General features: G+C 36.6%; 1 long non-coding RNA gene across 1 annotated transcript in view; it reads right to left on the reverse strand.

Moving 5' to 3' along the window:
- Positions 1 to 19,738, reverse strand: part of LOC309845780 — a 36,004-nt gene extending 16,266 nt beyond the window's left edge. Inside the window, exon 1 of the long non-coding RNA XR_014301508.1 lies at positions 19,512 to 19,738. This is a non-coding gene — a long non-coding RNA (uncharacterized lncRNA). The remainder of the gene's footprint in view (positions 1 to 19,511) is intronic.
- Positions 19,739 to 20,204: the final 466 nt, after the last annotated feature.

Genomic DNA, 20,204 nt, shown 5'->3' on the forward strand with positions numbered 1-20,204 from the left:
TCAGTGAGGGGAGTGTTAAAGTCCCCTACTATTATTGTATTATTGTTGATGTGTTTCTTTGATTTTGTTATTAATTGGTTTATATAGTTGGCTCCTCCCACGTTGGGAGCATAGATATTTAAAATTGTTAGATCTTCTTGTTGTACAGACCCTTTGAGTATGATATAGTGTCCTTCCTCATCTCTTATTATAGTCTTTGGCTTAAAGTCTAATTGATCTGATATAAGTATTGCCACTCCTGCCTTCTTCTGATGTCCATTAGCATGGTAAATTCTTTTCCACCCCCTCACTTTAAATCTGGAGGTGTCTTCGGGCTTAAAATGAGTTTCTTGGAGGCAAAATATAGATGGGTTTTGTTTTTTTATCCATTCTGATACCCTGTGTCTTTTGATTGGGGCATTTAGCCCATTAACATTCAGGGTAACTATTGAGAGATATGAATTTAGTGCCATTGTATTGCCTGTAAGGTGACTATTACTGTATACTGTCTCTGTTCCTTACTGATCTACCACTTGTAGGCTCTCTCTTTGCTTAGAGGACCTTTTTCAATATTTCCTGTAGAGCTGGTTTGTTGTTTGCAAATTCTTTCAGTTTTTGTTTGTCCTGGAAGCTTTTAATCTCTCCTTCTATTTTCAATGATAGCCTAGCTGGATATAGTATTCTTGGCTGCATGTTTTTCTTGTTTAGTGCTCTGAAAATATCATGCCAGCTCTTTCTGGCCTGCCAGGTCTCTGTGGATAAGTCAGCTGCCAATCTAATATTTTTACCCTTGTATGTTACAGACCTCTTTTCCCAGGCTGCTTTCAGGATTTTCTCTTTGTCACTAAGACTTGTAAATTTTACTATAAGGTGATGGGGTGTGGGCCTATTCTTATTGATTTTGAGAGGCGTTCTCTGAACCTCCTGAATTTTGATGCTTGTTCCCTTTGCCATATTGGGGAAATTCTCCCCAGTAATTCTCTCCAGTATACCTTCTGCTCCCCTCTCTCTTTCTTCTTCTTCTGGAATCCCAATTATTCTAATGTTGTTTTATCTTATGTTGTCACTTATCTCTCGAATTCTCCCCTCATGGTCCAGTAGCTATTTGTCCCTCTTTTGCTCAGCTTCTTTATTCTCTGTCATTTGGTCTTCTATATCACTAATTCTTTCTTCTGCCTCATTTATCCTAGCAGTGAGAGCCTCCATTTTTGATTGCCCCTCATTAATAGCTTTTTTGATTTCAACTTGGTTAGATTTTAGTTCTTTTATTTCTCCAGAAAGGGCTTTTATATCTCCCGAGGGTTTCTCTAATATCTTCCATGCCTTTTTCGAGCCCGGCTAGAACCTTGAGAATTGTCATTCTGAACTCTAGATCTGACATATTACCAATGTCTGTATTGATTAGGTCCCTAGCCTTGGGTACTGCCTCTTGTTCTTTTTTTTGTGGTGAATTTTTCCGCCTTGTCATTTTGTCCAGATAAGAGTATATGAAGGAGTAAGTAAAATACTAAAAGTGTGGCAACAACCCCAGGAAAATATGCTTTAACCAAATCAGAAGAGATCCCAAATGGTGAGGGGGGAGAAAGGGGATAAAAAGATGTTGAAAAAGAAAGAAAGAAAAAAAAAAAAGAAAAAAAGAAAAAAAAAAACAAAAAGAATTTAAAAAAGGAAAACGAATAAAGAAAAATATAAAAAGGAAAAAATATATATATTAGATAAACTAGTTTGAAAACATTAAAAAAGGGTAAAAGTTAAGAAAAATTAGATTAAGAGAAAAAAATGAAAAAGAAAAAAATTAAATTAACTGCAAGACTAAAAAAATTACAGGGGAAAAAAAAAAAGAAAAAAGAAAAAAAAAAAATCACAGGGAGAAAGCCATGAGTTCCGTGCTTTGCTTTCTCCACCTCTGGAATTCTGCTGCTCTCCTTGGTATTGAAACCGCACTCCTTGGTAGGTGAACTTGGTCTTAGCTGGATTTCTTTGTGATCTTCTGGGGGAGGGGCCTGGTGTAGTGATTCTCAAGTGTCTTTGCCCCAGGCGGAATTGCACCGCCCTTACCAGGGGCCGGGCTGAGTAATCCGCTCGGGTTTGCTTTCAGGAGCTTTTGTTCCCTGAGCGCTTTCCGTAGAGTTCCAGAGGACGGGAATACAAATGGCACCCTCTGGTCTCCGGCCTGGAGGAGCTGAGAGCCCGGGGCCCCACTTCTCAGTGTGTCCTCAGAGAAAAGCACCCAGTTACTCCCGTCTGCCTGACCTCCGGCCGCACTCCGAGCTCACCGAGCCTGCGACCGTTTCAAGGTAACCCCGAGCTGTGAGCTTACTGTCGGCTCTGTCTCTGTAGCCGGCTTTCCCGTTCCAATACCCGCAAGCTCTGCGACACTCAGACACCCCCGATCCTTCTGTGACCCTGCGGGACCTGAGGCCACGCTGACCCCGCGTGGGCTTCGCCCCGTTCTAGCCTCTGGAGCGATGTCCCTCAGCAGAACAGACTTTTAAAAGTCCTGATTTTGTGCTCCGTTGCTCCGCCGCTTGCCGGGAGCCGGCCCCTCCCCCCGGGGTCTATCTTCCCGTCGCTTTGGATTCACTTCTCCACTGGTCCTACCTTTCAGAAAGTGGTTGTTTTTGTTTCCAGAATTGTTGTTGTTCTTCTCTTCGATCTGCCGATGGATTTGCAGGTGTTTGCAATCTTTAGATAAGCTATCTAGCTGATCTCCGGCTAGCTAAAGTAGTCTCAGCCTGCTACTTCTCCGCCATCTTGACTCCCAATCGAGATATTATTTTTGAAATTCACAAAATTACTGTGGCTTGCTTCTGGGTATTTATTATTTACCCAGAATTTTTGGACATGAAGTTAATTTCACATTATAAATGAGAAAGTCTTCTTTTTTAGATACAAAAGTCTTTCAGTTAATGCCAAAACCCATATAATTGTTTTGACATCCGATTTACTCTACAGTTTTTTGATGATTATTTGTTGACATCGCTCAGCTTTAGTTTACCCTGCTCTCTTCGAGTATAATCCAACTTATTTTTTAACCCCATTTGAAAAGATTTCCTTAGGCCAATAGAAACATTTTTAGATCAAGCCAGAGAAAGATTGTAAAGGAAGTATGTGTTTGTTCTGCCAAATCATTAATTGCAGAATATTTGAGTTACAACCAGCACCTTAAGCAAACAAGGCTGGCATGCAGGACCACAGTTTCTGAAGATGGAAAAGACCCCAAGAAACTGACTTGCATTTCCTGTTTAATTCAGTTGCCAGAGATTGGGTTTGATGAAAGCTAACCACTCTAAATTTTGGATGTCACACCTCTGCATAAATTCAGTGGCTTAAGGAAAAAAAGCATTTATTATTAGGTCACAAATCCATAGGTTGGCTGGGAGGATTTTCTGGTCTTGACTAGTGCCTAGGCTCTCCCACATGTTTGGGGTGGACTGGATTTGGGGTGATTTTGAATGGTCCTGACTGGGATACTTCATCTCTTTTACATCTGTCTCATCTTCCAGCAAACTAGCCTTAGCATGTCCTTCTCATGGATGTCAGGGAACAAGAGAACAAACCCAATTTGGCAACTGATATCCAAGCCTGTTTGTCTGAGCAAAACCCTTGCCTGACCTCACAGTCAAAGCAGGAGGACCCTGCAAGGCTATTTGGCAAAGGGCATGGACTTAGGAAAGGGCTTGGACTCAGGAAGAATTTGAGCCATTTTGCAATTTGCAACTGTGATTGTTTTAGGGTCATATTCACCATCACAGAATATGTGTATATACCTGCTCTACTGCTTCCAGAAAGTAGAACTACTTCAAAGGTGTTAATACCTCACAGGGGAGTACAGAGTTAAAGCTGTCCTACCTTATGGCACCATGTCCCATAAACATTGCACTCAAATACTCAAAGCTCATATTGTTGACTAATAATAGGAAAGATGCCATTTGGGAACATTATTCTGATACTAAGGTCTGCTGAAACTTTAACAACAATGCAATTCATATTTTTCTAGATTTATCTCTTAGGAGAAATAAAGAAAACACAATTAAATGTTGAATTATTGCTCTCAAGCAACCCATTTGTGAAGGATAATGATCTCACCTAGAAGATAAAAGTTTTCATGTGATTAGATTCTTCAGTCTATGAAGCATTATCAAACACCTGAGAGTAATATATAAAAGACCTTCTTTCACTTCCTTGGGCTAATTAAGAGGAATGGTGTCTCTAAGATCTTCGCTTACAGATCTTCCACAAGTGCCTCAATGCTGGTGTTCTCAGTTACAAGTAGTGACTCACAGCTGCTGGGTTTTGTTCCAAATCATGCAGTTTATTTTCAAGATGTAGTATGAATTTTTTTTTGTTGTTGTTAGGCTCCATTTGCAAGCAAACACCCTAATTATTCAGCTCATAAATTCTGTAACACAACTGCAAACATTTTTTAATATTTCCATTTTCTTCTATCCCATAAAAAGTCTAATTGTTAAAAGTTCTACTTAATGATTTGCCATCATGTGGATACAAACAGGCTTCTCCCAATTTTATAGTCTTATGGTAAATACTCTGTTTCATGAAATTCTAAATTTTTTTCAGTTCAATTTAGTAACTTCAACATAAGTAAAAACACTGTGAGATATCTAATCAAGAGTAATAATAGTGAAGATTTATTTGGTAATTATCATGACTTGGGAGTATATCTATATACATCTGTCTACTTCTACATACAGTGTAATTTTTGAAACAATTATAGACCAGGATATTATATTTGTCAGTAAATTGAAGCTCAGAGCTGCCAGATTTCCTAGAGGTCACTTCTCATAGGTGAAGCAGAAGATGATGCTTATTTTGTGATTGTGCTTATTCTGGGAACGCCTTCCTGCACTGTAGTCAGGAAGTTGCCTCGAGGTGGAAAACCAGGATTGTAGGACTCCTTCATTACTCTTTTTACCTGGTATCACAGTCTGGTACTACTACCTCTTGTCCAATGTCTGAAAACTACTGTTTTATATAATCTTTTCAGTTTTCTATTTGTTTATCACAAGAACATTAAGTCTAGCTCCAGTTACTTGGGCATGATAGAATTCCTCTGGAATGTTGTTTATAGCTGCCCAACTTTTCAAGAAGAAGGAAGATGTAAAGGAACTTGAAAGGGTCTACCCACAGTATTCCCCATGGCTTTCCACTCTGATCTTGAAAACCATCTGTTGGGTCACCATTGTCTAAATATCTCACAACCTTTGGGAAAGTCTCACTAGCATTCCAGGTTTACAGAATCCTAGTCCGGGTCTTATACCTAGGATGATTTGGGGGTAGTTACTCTTGATCTGCCTGTTATATACCTCCATAATACTGTACTTTAGAATTTTGCTTTCTTCTCCATCTTTAGTTGTGAATCTCAGGTCATCAAATTATACCAGCTCTTAATCATCATTGTAAACCATCTTTTCTGAGATACAGGTGGGTTTTGTTAAACTGTTAATGTAGACATCCCTTTATCTCAGGGATTTTTGTTGACATTATATATTCAAATTCTTTTTCTGATCAATTGGTTGGATTCTCTCTTATGAACCCTGTTATCTTCATATTAGTTCATTTTTGCCTTGCCTTGATATCTGATTTTCTTTCAAATTTCTTTGATTGCTTAGGCTTTTTTCCTGCAATCACTTAATTATCTCGAGTCATTCTTCTATGGTATTATCTCAGTTTTAAAGTACTTTCTTTCTTTTTTTTTTTTTTTTACTTCTGTAATAGTATTATTTTGAGCCTCATATCATTTCATTGACTCTGTCACTTCCAGTTTTGATCTCATTCTCTTGTTTTATTATCTTGTATTTAAGTGGGTTTTTTTTTTTTAAGATTTATTTCACAGAGAGAGAGAGCACAAGTAGGCAGAGCAGAAGGTTGAGGGAGAGGGAGAGGCAGACTCCTGCTGAGCAGAGAACCCCATGTGGGGCTTGATCCCAGGACCCTGGGATCAAGACTGGAGCTGAAGGCAGATGCCCAGCTGACTAAACCATCCACGAGTCCCTGCTTGAGTGTTTTTATTTATTAAATTCTCATTTTTACTTATTTCTCCTATGCTGTAAAACACTAGTAGGAACATTTTCTCTGCTTTAGAGTTAACATCTTTTTCAAAATTGTTCTGTCTTGTATATGATATATATATTTTTTTGGGGAAAGGTGGTTTAGTGTTTTTGGATGCCTGTGAGACCATTTCTTTGAATCTCACTGGATCTAAACAGTTCATTTCTCCTAAAATATTATGAATGATTTCTTCACTCTCCTTTCCATCTCTGACTCTGACAGGTCTGTGTTTCTAGCCAAGCTGCATTTGGGGGTTTTGGGTATTTTGTTCTGTTTACTTTTCTGTTGCTTGTTTAGGAGGCACCAGCCAGAGAGCTTCATGCAGTCTTTGTTGAGGGGAAAGGGCTCTTTGGAGAATTTTGTGACTCCTCTACAAATGTTTCCTTTAGCTGGTAGAGACTAGGAGTCCTACTTTCACAGACGTGTTGATCAGAGTTTTGGGGCTGGGTGGGAGGTATACACACCTTGGAATTTTAGATCATTTTTCAGTTTATGAAGGTTACCTGGAGTCTGTGTTGTTTCCCAAGAGCTATTTTCTCTTTGCTCTTTTTTCCTTTGGTCTGTTTTACTTTACTGTACTACTCTCCATCATTCAAGTTAAAAAATAAAATAAAATAAAATTGCATTAAATTAAAATAGGTAGTATTTGTGAGTTTAAATTTTCTGGTAATAATGTGTCTATTTTTCCTCATGTTCTGAAGTACTTCCCATTATTTTTTCATTAGATTTATGTCACATTTATTGCCAAGGAGTTTAATGCAGTAGGTTTCCTCAGCCCAATTTTTTTGTATAAACATCTCCTTCCAATCTGTATAGCATGATTTCATGACTCTTAGTACTTTATTTCAGTGTCAGTTGTTCTATGTATGCACTTTTGCTTTTGACTGTAAGCCAACTCATTCTATTTGGAATTAGGTGAAATATGTAATTTAAAAACAAAATCACTTCTTTGGAAACAAGATGATATATTCTAAATCCTTGTTATAACGGCAGCTTTTATGCCAACTGTCAAAATATTTTCCCCCACCGTTAAAAAGCAGTTCAAAATATTTTCATTCTCTGGCTTTTTAAAGCTAAATGTGATTAAAGTAAAAATTAAATTGAAATATAACACATGTTAGTTTTATTCAGCCAAGTGGTCACTGTTTTATAGAATTTTTCAAATAGAAATTAAGCTGACAAATGAGGACCCATTAATGTGTATTTTAACGTTCTTTGATTTTGCCATTATGCCCTTGGTCTACATGGAGAGATAGTATAATGAATAGCTCTGTCAAAATAAGTTGAAGGGATGTCATTGGAGATGAAATCCACTTTATCAACCTGACTTATCTTTATGAAAATCCAAAGAAGAAAGTCTGCCCAAGTCATAGCATTAGAAAAAGTGAGCTACCCCTGAGAATAACATTATTATTTCAATCCTGAGTTGGTACTTATAGGTATTGGGAATTACAGTATATTTCCCTTTCTGATTTGGCTATTCAGAAACTCCAAACAACATTGTGACTTATTTCTACTAACTATGTGAGATCTTAGGCCATGTATTTCAGGCGTATATCTTTCTCAGGTTCTATTTCCTCTCTCAATTCTTGTTTTTCCTGCTTTAATTTTCTTACTTTTTCAGTTGAAGTCTCTAGTACTCATAAAATTTTTGGAGTTGTGTTAGGCATAATAAATCTAATTAAATATTTAACTGTTTATTCCATTATTGGTGAACTGTATTTAGATATACAATTATTTAGTGAATATAATTACAAAGTCACTTTACTCAAAGTAAAACTTCAGTATATGTATATTAATCTTAGCCCCATTTAGGATTCCAAAAAAGGAAACATCTTAATATACAACAATAAAGGAGTTGTTAAATATTGTTTATGTATATGATTTCTTCCAAATAATATTAAATAAGGGGAAATATTCATTGCAGAGCATATTAAAATAATGGGATGTGAAACAATAGTACATATTATCATATGATCTTAATTTAGTTGATATAACATGAATAGAAAATGTCTTCAAGTACATATATCAAATGTTAGATATTACTCATGAGTGTTATTAATAGGTGATTTGTATTTTGTTGTCTATAGTTTTCATGCATTCTACAATAGGTATCTGTTACTTTTATTAACAGAAATATATACTAATTTAAGTTAACTTTTAATTTTCAGTTTACTGCCATAATAATAACATGTATATTGTGTAAAGATATAACAGTATTATTTTGTTAATTCAAGACATTGACTTAAATCCTACTTCCACCCACACCTTGCTAAGCTGACTAAACGATACAAAGAACTTACATTCTGAAGAAATTGTGTTTTTCTTCTAAAATTATCCAGAGATGGTTCTCCTTTTGGTCAGAATTATTGATTTTTTTATCATAAAGATTGACATCTGAAGTGTCAAAGTCAGGGGCACCTGGGTGGCTCGGTTGGTTAAGCATATGCCATCGACTCAGGTCATGATCCCAGGGTCCTAGGTTAGAGCCCCACATCAGGCTCCCTGCTTAGCAGGAGACTGCTTCTCCCTCTGCCACTCCCCCTGCTGTGCTCTCCTGCTCTCTCTCTCTCTGTCAAATAAACAAATAAAATCTTTTTTAAAAATTAAAAAAAATAATAATAAAGCATGAAAGTCATATTTATAGGTATTCAAAATGACCACTTGTATCTGGAAATTTTCTGTAACTTGTAAAATAAGTTGACAGAAATGTCAGTGATAGAGACTCGCTCTTCCTAAACCAGGCTTATTCTGCAGCATGCCAATTCTAAAGGAATTGAACTTCCCTATACTGCTGAATTTTGTATTTGTACTCCACTTCACTGGCTTTTATGTGCTGAAAAAGTAGTGTGGAAAATCTGGTAGTGCAAGATACACCATGATTAGAATGCTACCATCTTCTTCCATGCATAATTATGCTGTTTCCATTTTCCTATTATTCTGTTGATGGAGTATCATTCTCCACATGTTGAGAACATATAGACTATATTTTATTTCAGAGAAGATAAACACAAGAGAGAATTGTCATTGCTAATGTTGAGCTATGAGTGACTTTTTCTCCTCAACAAAATTCACACTATTTTTAGTGCAGCCTGGGTAATTTTCTTTCTTTCTTTCTTTCTTTTTTTGTCTTAATCTTTTTTTCACAATAAAAAATTCCCTCTTCTGTGTTGGGATAAATGTGCTTTCTTCCCTTTCTTGTCCAGTCTACATTCATAGCCAGAATTATTACTTTAGCGAGACTTTGGTGTGGCGGGGGGATGGGTGTGCGCGCATGTGTGTGCATGTGTGCACGTCTAAAAAAAGAGGATGAAAAAATTCTAACCGAAGCATATGTTGTTATATCAAATTATTTTAACACTCTCAACAGTATAAGTCAACATTTTAAAAAGATTTCTTCTTTAATCTATACTATTAAGTTGTCTGACATTCCCTGATAGTGTCAGTGTCTTTGAACTTCCAGTAACACACAGAAGAATTCTTTTTAGCTAATGTTTTTTGGCACTAGACCTTAGTAATAGCTTTAGATGGTATTACTTAGTTATCAGTTTTCTTTCCTTTGCTTGTTATCAAAAGTTTTGTTTCATTTTCATAATAATACCATGAGACTATTCAGATTTTTTTCCCCAGAGGTGATTTTATTTCATTAAAATATATAGCAAAAGTAGATTATTCTCTTAAGTTTTGTGCAAACTTTAGACAAAATGCAAGCCAAATCTCAGTTAAACAAATGTTTTCATTTTCAAAAGTGTCATAAAAATACACATAAATGAGGGAATTTTAATATCCTTGGACTTTCTCATGCACTTAAAACATTGCTTCTAAAGTCTCAGTCTTTTTGTCTCTTAAGATTCATTTAAGGATTTGCATTTCATTTCTAAAATGTTGTAAACATAGAAAGAAGAAGCTTAGTGTGTTTGAAAGAAGGTCATTTTGTGTTTGTGGACAATTAACTACTGCTCTTTCAATTACACCAACCATTACCCCCAAATATTAATGCTCCCCAGCCCAAATATAGGCTTTCAAAGATAATATTGTGTTTCTCTTTGGCACATAGATTCTTAAATTAATTGCCTTTTCTTTAAATGAATTCTCAAATGCCCACAAATAGAGGAAAATCCATCTTATTTCACCCATTTAAAACAAACAAACATAGTAGTTTTTTCTTTTTTGTTTCTCATTTCTCTTTCGTTTTCTTTGCATCAAGTCTCCTTGAAAAGTTTTTCTATTCACAGTCTCTGATTTCTCTCCTTTTGTTCTTTCTCAAACATTCCCACTAGCTTTTATCTCTAATGCTCCACTAAAGGTACTTTTGTGAAGGGCACCAGTGATCTCTGTGTAGTTAAGTCCAGTGCCATCTCTCAGTCTGCAGCATGGTTGACATGTCTGCAGCTTTGACACAATTGATCCTTCCCTTCTTAAGTAACTCTTTTTGGCTTACAGGAGTTTCTCTCCTCAGTTCCTTTTGCTTGCTCCTCCGCATTTCTCCAGCCACTAAACAGTGGCGTGATCAACACTCCATCTTTGAACTTCTCTCTCTTTCTGTTTTCCTTTTACGCTACATCTAGTCTCATTGCCTGAATTCCCTCCAGTAAACCAGCAATGCCTCAGTATATACAACTTGTCTGAAACTCCTTTGAATGCCAGACTTAATATTACCCATTGCCTAATCTAAATCTCAAACTTAATGTCTAAACTTGCCCCTCCTATAGTCTTTCTTCTTCATCTCAGTTAATGGACACTCCATCCTTCCAGCTGATGACACCAAGAAATCTTGAAATCAAACTTTAGCTCTCATATTTCACATTCACTTCAACAGTACATACTGTAGAAACTACCTTTTAAGACACATTCAGTGCTCTTGATCTGACCAAGCTGCCATCATCCTTCAGCTAGATCACTGTACGAAAACCTTCCACAGTCTTTCTTTTTTCCTTGCTCTCTTATTTTGCACAATGCCTCTGGTGAACTTGTAAAAATGTAAAACCATTTCACCCCTCCATTCAGAACTCTCTAACAGCCTCTTATTTTGACCTCAAAGTCTCAAGGATATGACTACCCTGGATGCTCTCCTATAATATCTTTTTTAAAAAAGATTATTTATTTATTTGAGAGAGAGAGAGAGAGAGAGAGAGAGACCACGAGAGAGGAGAAGGTCAGAGGGAAAAGCAGACTCCCCATGGAGCTGGCAGCCCGATATGGGACTTGATCTTGGGACTCCAGGATCATGACCTGAGCCAAAGGCAGTCACTTAACCAACTGAGCCACCCAGGCGCCCTCCTATAATATCTTTAACTCTCCTCCAGCCACACTGGCCTCCTGGATTTTCCTTGAAGTCTCCAGGTGTATTCCCACCCCCGCCCCCAAGAGCCTCACACTTGTTTCTCCCTTTGTCTGAAATGTTTTCTTCCCAGATACCCACAAAGCTCATTTTCTTACCTCCTCAGGTCTTTACTTAAATATCACATTTTTGGTGACACCTTCTCTGGATCTCTTTTAAATTTGCACCTCCGCATGTCCTCTGGCTCATCTCCCTGCTTCATGCCCCTATTTCAGTCATCACCATCTTTCACACTACATATTTCTTTGTTTGTTGTCAGTCTCTCCCCAAAACAAGAATGTAAGGTTGAGTTTTAACTCTTTTGTTCAGAACTGTATCAACAAAACTTAAAACAGACGCCTGGGTGGCTCAGTTGGTTAAGCAGCTGCCTTCGGCTCAGGTCATGATCCCAGCGTCCTGGGATCGAGTCCCACATCGGGCTCCTTGCTCAGCAGGCAGCCTGCTTCTCCCTTGCCTCTGTCTGCCATTCTGTCTTTCTGTGCTCACTCTCTCCCTCTCTCTCTCTGATAAATAAAATCTTTAAAAAAAAACAAAAACAGAGTCTGAAATACGTTGGGTACACAGTAAATATTTGTAGGATACATTAACGAATATAACAAAACAGTGACCATGTTTTTAACTTTGGAGTGAATTGTATTATTTTGGATAATAGATTTAATCTTCAAAAATATTTTGCATATGCTGATAGAAAATTTAGGTTTATTATATTGTACTTCTATTACCCTACCTACACTAAATAGACCCTTTATAAATTGGATGAGTAAAAATTTTGCTGCATATGAATACAAATGAAGAGATAGGCTAGGACACATGAACAAAGTAAGAATAATCAGGCTAGGATTTAAAAATGTATTATGTAACTAATGCTGATTTCACTGAGTCAAATTAATAGGTGGGATAATGAATATAAAATGTGTAGGATCTTGTTCCTTAGGAAATAAAATGGAAGTGTTGTAGAGCTTTGTTTAGAGACATCTTGAGAAAATGAAATAGTACCAAAATGACATACTGAGAATGATTTTCTTTGTAGTGTCATGCTGCCTTTATGAGGCCATTTTCTAGGCAGGCTTACCTCTGAGTTTTGATATACATTTTAGTTTATCTATTTTTAGAAGAAACACATTTCTTTTTCATGAGAGAAGTATGAACTAACGCCAAAAATATGTCCCTGTTAACGTTCCCTCAGCCAGGATTCTGCCGTCTCTAGCCAGTCTGGTTGTCATTCTGAATTCATGGTAAGAAGACCTGGCAAGGAGTCTGCAAACAGGAGTTGTAGTTTAAGTTCTGCTTATCCCGCCCTTTCATCACCTACTACCCATATCCAATGTTCAACCATAACAGACTTTAATAACACATTTAAATGTTGTGGAATAAGATCCCTGTGTATACAAAAAGGTCGTTAGTGTCTTAGTATATTATGATTATTTGCCAGGGGTATCATTGAAAAGATTCTTAATTTGTATGAAAGGTTGAGTAAATATCCTCCAAGTTCTATTTTAAGTTTCTAGATTTGATCATCTTTGTAAGTTATCTACGTACATACTGCATTGTAGCATTTATGCAAGGAAATGGAATTTCATTCCCGGCCCTTATTTATAGTGTCTGTTTATTGGAAAACTGTAATTGAAAAAAAAAAAAAAACCCACATTTTTTACTCCGTGAATTTTGCATGAATCAATTATAAAGGCTGGAAGCAATTGACAAATACTTTCTATAACAAAATGATAGCTCTTGAATATTTTTTATCATAAATGATACGTTGCAGAAATGTACTTAAGAAAGAAAACTGGCTCCAGTTGAAGAGCAATATAATATATCAGTTGGCCAAGTCTGCTTCTTTCTAAGAGAAAAGGTGGCAGAATATGAATTGTTCTCTGGAAATGTAGATTAAAAACTAAGAAGTATTTTGATGTGCACATATATCAGCAGCCTCACTAATAAAAATGGGCATCTGGCATTTGTGCTCCTTAAAAGAAAAATTAGCATACATGTAGTATTTTGGCCAGAGTACAATACACATAAAATAAAAGTTTATATAACTCAGTCTATGAACATCAAATAAATTTTGAATCAGCATATGTTTAAATCTTGTATAGATCCTGTATGAAATTAATAATAATTAACTTTGGACATCAAGGCAACACTAGATCAAGAATTACTATGTTTGATTAAAAAGCATATTTGGGAACTTCCATTTTAGATCCAACATGTTCAGAGTTTAGGAGTCACCACTCCATCTTAACAAGTAAAAAGCTAAACAACAACAATAGCAGCAAAAACTGAAAAAAAATCAATAATTCTTCTTAGATTCATCAAAAAATGATGTCATGGGGGGGCGCCTGGGTGGTTTAGTGGTTTGGGCCTCTGCCTTCAGCTCGGCTCATGATCTCGGGGTCCTGGGATGGAGCCCCACATTGGGCTCTCTGCTCAGCGGGGAGCCTGCTTCCCCCTCTCTCTCTGCCTGCCTCTCTGCCTACTTGTGATCTATCTCTGTCTATCAAGTAAATAAGTAAAAATCTTAAAAAAAAAAAAATGATGTCATAGGGAAAACTGCTATCCTCCAAACTGGAGAGACCATCAGGTAGAGAATCGGACTTGCTGGAGTAGAAAACCTCAAGCAGGCACCTTTGTAGGAATTACTACTGGGGTAGAAAACTGTAACTGATGAATTGCTAAAGGCACTGTGTAGTGTGGACAAGACTGAAAGTTAACAACTCCAGCAGAACTTCGTCACTGGGGAGCCTCCACACTTCTATGCATTTCACCTGTAGGACCTTCCTAGTAAGTACTGGAGAAAAATTCCCTCAGACTTCTGTCAGAGAAGAGAAGGAACCATTTTGATGTTTGCCTGGGCAATCTTGTCTTCTTAATGAGGATAAGTTTTTCCTGATCTCGGGAGAAGCTATTTTACCGAAGACTAATATAATATGACTTCCCAGAGCCTAACCTATCTGGGGGAAGGAAAATATACCATTCCAGCACTCTGTAGCCCACTTGTCCCACATAACGAAAGAAAAAAGTTCTGAGAAGTACCCGATGAAATTTGCAGTTCAGCAGCACAGGCTTCCGAAAAGATGGACCTAATCACAGATAGAACACATCCTCTCCCAGCAAACCTTAAATTATATACAGGCCTATTTGCTACAAATTATTTTATCCAGTATAGAAAGCCCACCTTTTCACACACACAAAAATTATAAGATACACCAAAAGGCAAAAATTATAGTTTGAAGAGATAGAACAAACATTAGAACCTGAGTCTAATATGGCAGGAATGCAGAATTATTAGACCAGGGATTTTTCAAAAATATGATTAATATGCTAAGGGTATTAATGGAAAAAAGTAGACAACATGCAAGAACAGATGGATAATGTCAATAGGCAAATGGAAATCTCAATAAATGATTTTTTTAAATTATGAAATTAAAAACACTAACAGAAATGAAGAATACCTTTGATGGACTTATTAGTAGACAAGACAGGGCAGAGAACTAAACCTCTAAGCTTGAGGATCTCTCAATAAAAATCTATAAAACTGAGAAGAATGTGAAAAAAGACTGAAAACTCAAAACGAAATATCCAAGAATTATGAAATGACTACAAAAGGTATATACCACATTATATTCTTTCAAGCCAGATTTTCTGATATAAAATTCAAGCAAGCACAGCCAAGGGACAGGGAGGAGTCTTTATAACTGATTCACTTTAAGAAAAACGCGCAGACGTAATAACTATGAGGAATGGCTGCCTGGGAAGAAGAGCCCCACCTCCAGTGAATGAAACACAGAACACGTTTGTGACCCCAATCTTGTTCTGTCTTCATGCAAGTAATCCACAAATGCTGATCTTTTCTTTCTTCTTTCACTTTAGTTTTCTGAGGATTAGCTATTAGATACTATGTAATGCCCCACCAATATATTTAATTGTCTGCCTTGTACACCAAAGTTCTCTCATGTTGCTCAGGCCTCTTCTAGTCCTTTGTGTTACTTTGGAACACTTAATTACTCCCACATAGATCCCTTCAATGGCAACAAGAAAGTCACAAAGCAGCTCTCAAGGAAGCTGATTATTTTCATTTTGCTCCATTGCCTTTGGGGGAAGCTGTCTCCACAAGATTCTCATTGATGTCAGAACAGTAGAGCTTAGCCTTGTCCTATATTGTGTGCCTGGGTTTATATCTGGCCAAGAATAGATGCCACCACTTTTCAAACAGCTTCAGCTTATAATAAATCTTTAAACACATTTTACTGAGTTTCCTACCCAACCCCCAGCCCAAACCTTAGGAAAATGTGTCTACATGTTTGTGTTTCATGCACAGATAACAAAGTATCTAATGAGCAGTATTAAAAGCTGTTTGATCCATTGAGCTTATTAGGAGTTTTAAAATATTTTGTTCTTGTTTTTTGAATTTTGACTGATATTTGCTTTAACTCAGTAAATCATTTCAACATGCATATTAGTGCATTCTTGATATGACTAGAAAATGACTTTAGTAATATAGCTAATCACAGCTAATCACTACTGAAAATATAAGTAAAATTTACTGCAGGGTACAAGTCAGTTCAGCACATATTCTATTTGACATGATGGAAATGTGTGGAAAATGATTGAGGAAAAGAAAAAATGATTACTGTAGGCCCCTTAAGTAAGTCTTTTCAGAAGACATTATGGAGGTCAAAATCATCCCATTTAACCCACAAAAGCAGAGAGTCTATGTTGTAGGTAGAATTCTAAGATGGACTCCCAAGTTTCCCAGCCTATGATGTATAGAATATATGTTTTCCTCTCCCCTTGTACGTGGGCAGACCTATGAATATGATACAATAATCACTCACTTGATTAGACTAGATGATAAATGTGAAAGACTTTTGAAAGATATAATTAAAGTCCCAAATCAGTTGACTTTGAGATAATCAAAACAGAATGAAGGTAGAAGATAACAATGGTAAGGGCAGAAATAAATGAAATAGAAATTTATTCTTTTTAAGATTTTATTTCTTTATTTGATAGAAAGAGACAGCCTGTGAGCATAAGCAGGGGATGAGGGGCAGAGGGAGAGGGGGAAGCAGGCTCCCCATGGAGCAGGGAGGCCAGTGTGTGGGACTCAATCCCAGGACCCTGGGATCATGACCCAAGTCAAAAGCAGATGCCTAACAGACTGAGCCACCCAGGTGCCCCAATGAAATAGAAGTTTAAAAGATAGTAGAAAAGATGGATGAAAGTAAGAGTGGTTTTTCTTTAAAGATAAACAAAATTGACAAATCTTTAGATTAAACTCACAAGAAAAGAGATGACTCATACATAAAATCACAAATGAAAGGGGGAAACATTACAACTTATAACACAGAAATATTAAAGGTCATAAGAAACTATTATGAACAATCATATGCTGACAAATTAGGTAACCTAGAGAAAAAATAGATAAATTCCTAGAAATACGCAACCTACCAAGATTGAATTAAAAAGAAATAGAAAATCTGAATATACCAATCACTAGTAAGTAGTTTGAATCAGTAATCAAAAGTCTCCCAAGAAAGAAAAATGCAGGACCAGATGGCTTCACTGGTGAATTCTGCCAGACATATAAAGAAGAATTAATGCCAAACCTTTTCAAATATTCCCAAAAAATTTGAGGATGAGGGAGCACTTCCAAACTCCTTTTATAAGGCCAGCATTACCCTGGTACCAAAACCAGACAAAGACACTACAAAGAAAAAAAATTACAGGCCAGTATACCTGCTGAACACAAATGAGAAATTCTTCATCAAAATATTAGCAACCACATTGAGATACCACCTTACACCAGTTAGAATGGCAAAGATTAACAAGACAGGAAACAACAAGTGTTGGCGAGGATGTGGAGAAAGGGGAAACCTCTTACACTATTGGTGGGAATGCAAGTTGGTACAGCCACTTTGGAAAACAGTGTGGAGATTCCTCAGAAAATTAAAAATAGAGCTACGCTATGATGCAGCAATTGCGCTACAGGGTATTTACCCCAAAGACACAGATGTAGTGAAAAGATGGGCCATATGCACCCCAATGCTCAGAGCAGCAATGTCCACAATAGTCAAACTGTGGAAAGAGCCAAGATGCCCTTCAACAGATGAATAGATAAAGAAGATGTGGTCCATATAGACAATGGAATGTTACTCAGCCATCAGAAAGGATGAATACTCAACTTTTGTATCAACATGGACAGAACTGGAGGAGATTATGCTGAGTGAAATAAGACAAGCAGAGAAAGTCAATTATCACATGTTTTCACTTATGTGTGGAGCATAAGGAATAACATGGACGACATTAGAAAAAGTGAATTGAGGGATATTGGAGGAGGAGATGAGCCATGAGAGACTGTGGACTCTAAGAAACAAACTAAGGGTTTAGAAGGGAGGAGCGTGCAGGGATGGGTGAGCCTGGTGGTGGGTATTAAGGAGGACCCATTGCACGGAGAATTGGGTATTGGTATATAAATAATGAATCTTGGAATACTGAAAGAATAAAATAAAATTTAAAAAATATATTAGCAAACCAAATTCTACATTACATCAAAAGGATCATACACTGTGTGACCAAATGGGATTTATTGCAGAGGCAAGAATGGTTCAACATCTACAAATTAATCACTGTGATGCACCCCATTAACAAAATTAAAGATAAAAGTCATACAATCATTTCAATTTGTGCAGAAAAATTAATTTGGCAAAATTAAAAATTATTTCATGATAAAAACTCAGCAAACTGATAAAAAGAATGTACCTCAGCATAATAAAGGCCATGTGCAGCAGCTAATAATACTCAATGTTGAAATGCCAGAAGGTTTTCCTCTAACATCAGAAACAACACCAGGATGCCCACTGTCACCACTTCTAGTCAACACAGTACTAGGAATCTTAGCTAGAGTAATTATGCAAGAAGAAGAAATAAAAGGTACCCAAATCAAAAAGGAAAGAGCAAAATTATCCCTGTTTGCACATGACATGATTTTATATATAGAAAATCCTAATGACTCTATCAAAACACTGTTAGAATAAATGAATTCAGTAATATTGCAGGATACAAAATCAACAAAAATCTGTGACATTTCTATACCTAACAATGATCTATTGGAAAGGAAAATTAAGAAAATAACACCATTTACAATAACATCTAAAACAAGATAATACTTAGGAATACATTTAACCAAGAAGTAAAAGCTGTCTACACTGAAAAATGTCAGATGTTGATGAAAGAAATTGAAGAAGACACTAATAGATATTCTATGTTCATAGATTGCACATATCAATATTGTTAAAATGTACTACCTAAAGTGATCTACTAAGCTGAGGTAATCCCCTTCAAAATTCTAATGGCATTTTTCATAGACAATCCTGAAATTCATGTGGAATCACAAAAGCTCCCATATGGCCAACTCAATCTTGTGAAAGAACACAGCTGGAGATATCACGTACGAGACTACAACGTAAGCATTCACACCAAAAACAAACCAAAAAAGGTAAATACATAAAGTGATGGCTATGTTAATTAAGTTCATGGTGGGGGATCCTCTCACAACATGTAGGCATATCAAATCACATTATAATACTTCAAATATATAACAATTCTATTTGCCAATTACACCTCAATAAAAAGATAACCTTGAGTGGGCCTGATCTAATCAGATGTACCTTTAAAAGGAATTAAGTTCTTTCTAATGAAAGTAACTGAAAGCATCAAAGAAATTCTTTTGTTGTTTTTGAGGAGTAGCTTCTGTGGCGTGAGGGAGTCAAGGTGACAAGAACCTGAGGCAGGCCTTGGCAGCTGGCAGTGGTTCCAGCCAAAAGCCAGCAAGTAAACATTGCAGTCATACATGCAAGCAATGAATTCTGCCAACAATCCTAAGGAATATGGAAGTGGATGTTTCCCTTGTTGAGCTTTAGATAAAGTTAGATAAAGATGGATCTAATGGATTTATTGATTTCAGCATGGCACAGAAGATCTAACCAAAATATGCTGGACTCCGGACCCGTGATACTGTGAGTTATTTGTATTGTTTTAAGTTGTTGAGTTTTTGGTAATTTGTTGCACAGTAAAAACACACAGTCTGTGAAGTAGAAGTATTTCATCCTTGAAGGACTCTTACCTTCACTCTGTCTCCAGAATCTAGTCAATGGTTCTTGGTGAGATTCTTCACCAGGAAGTCACAAATGGCTTTCGCAGCCTCCTTGTTTTCAGCTTTTCCCCCAACACAAACCTTTCCCTTCAAGCACATTAAATGTCTGTGCCCAGAGTAGAGTAAGAAACACTCTCATTATTGAACCATATCACATACTTTGCTTTGCTTTCTTCATGGAATGTTCTCCCCACCTACTCTTCAAAATCTAGATCAAATGTCACTGCCCTTATGAAGATGTCCCACGTCTCCCTTGCTATTTGTCATTCCATTATGCTGTCATAATAAATAAAAATTTTTGTGTAAGTCTTCTGTAGCAGAGAAGTATTGGATATATCTTTACATAAACACAATGACTGGCACATATTGGATTTTAAGCAACTGGTAACTATTTGCTGAATAAATAATATTGGGTGAATTATTTGTTGAATAAATGAGTGAATAAATAGATATGAATCAGGACCCAAATTAATCACAGTGTAAAAATCAGAGTTGCCATATGAAACTATTGAAATAGGTACGGTGCTGGTTTTCTTTTTTTTTAATGTTTTGACCTCATAACATAGAGAACTTCATTCTGTCTGTAAAACAGTCATCACTTGTGGCTTATATGGCTTGCAGCATCACTAGTAAGTTAAGGTTGAATGAATTTTAAATCCAAAA

Source organism: Mustela nivalis (assembly GCF_964662115.1).
Source record: "Mustela nivalis genome assembly, chromosome: 12".
Taxonomy (NCBI): domain Eukaryota; kingdom Metazoa; phylum Chordata; class Mammalia; order Carnivora; family Mustelidae; genus Mustela; species Mustela nivalis.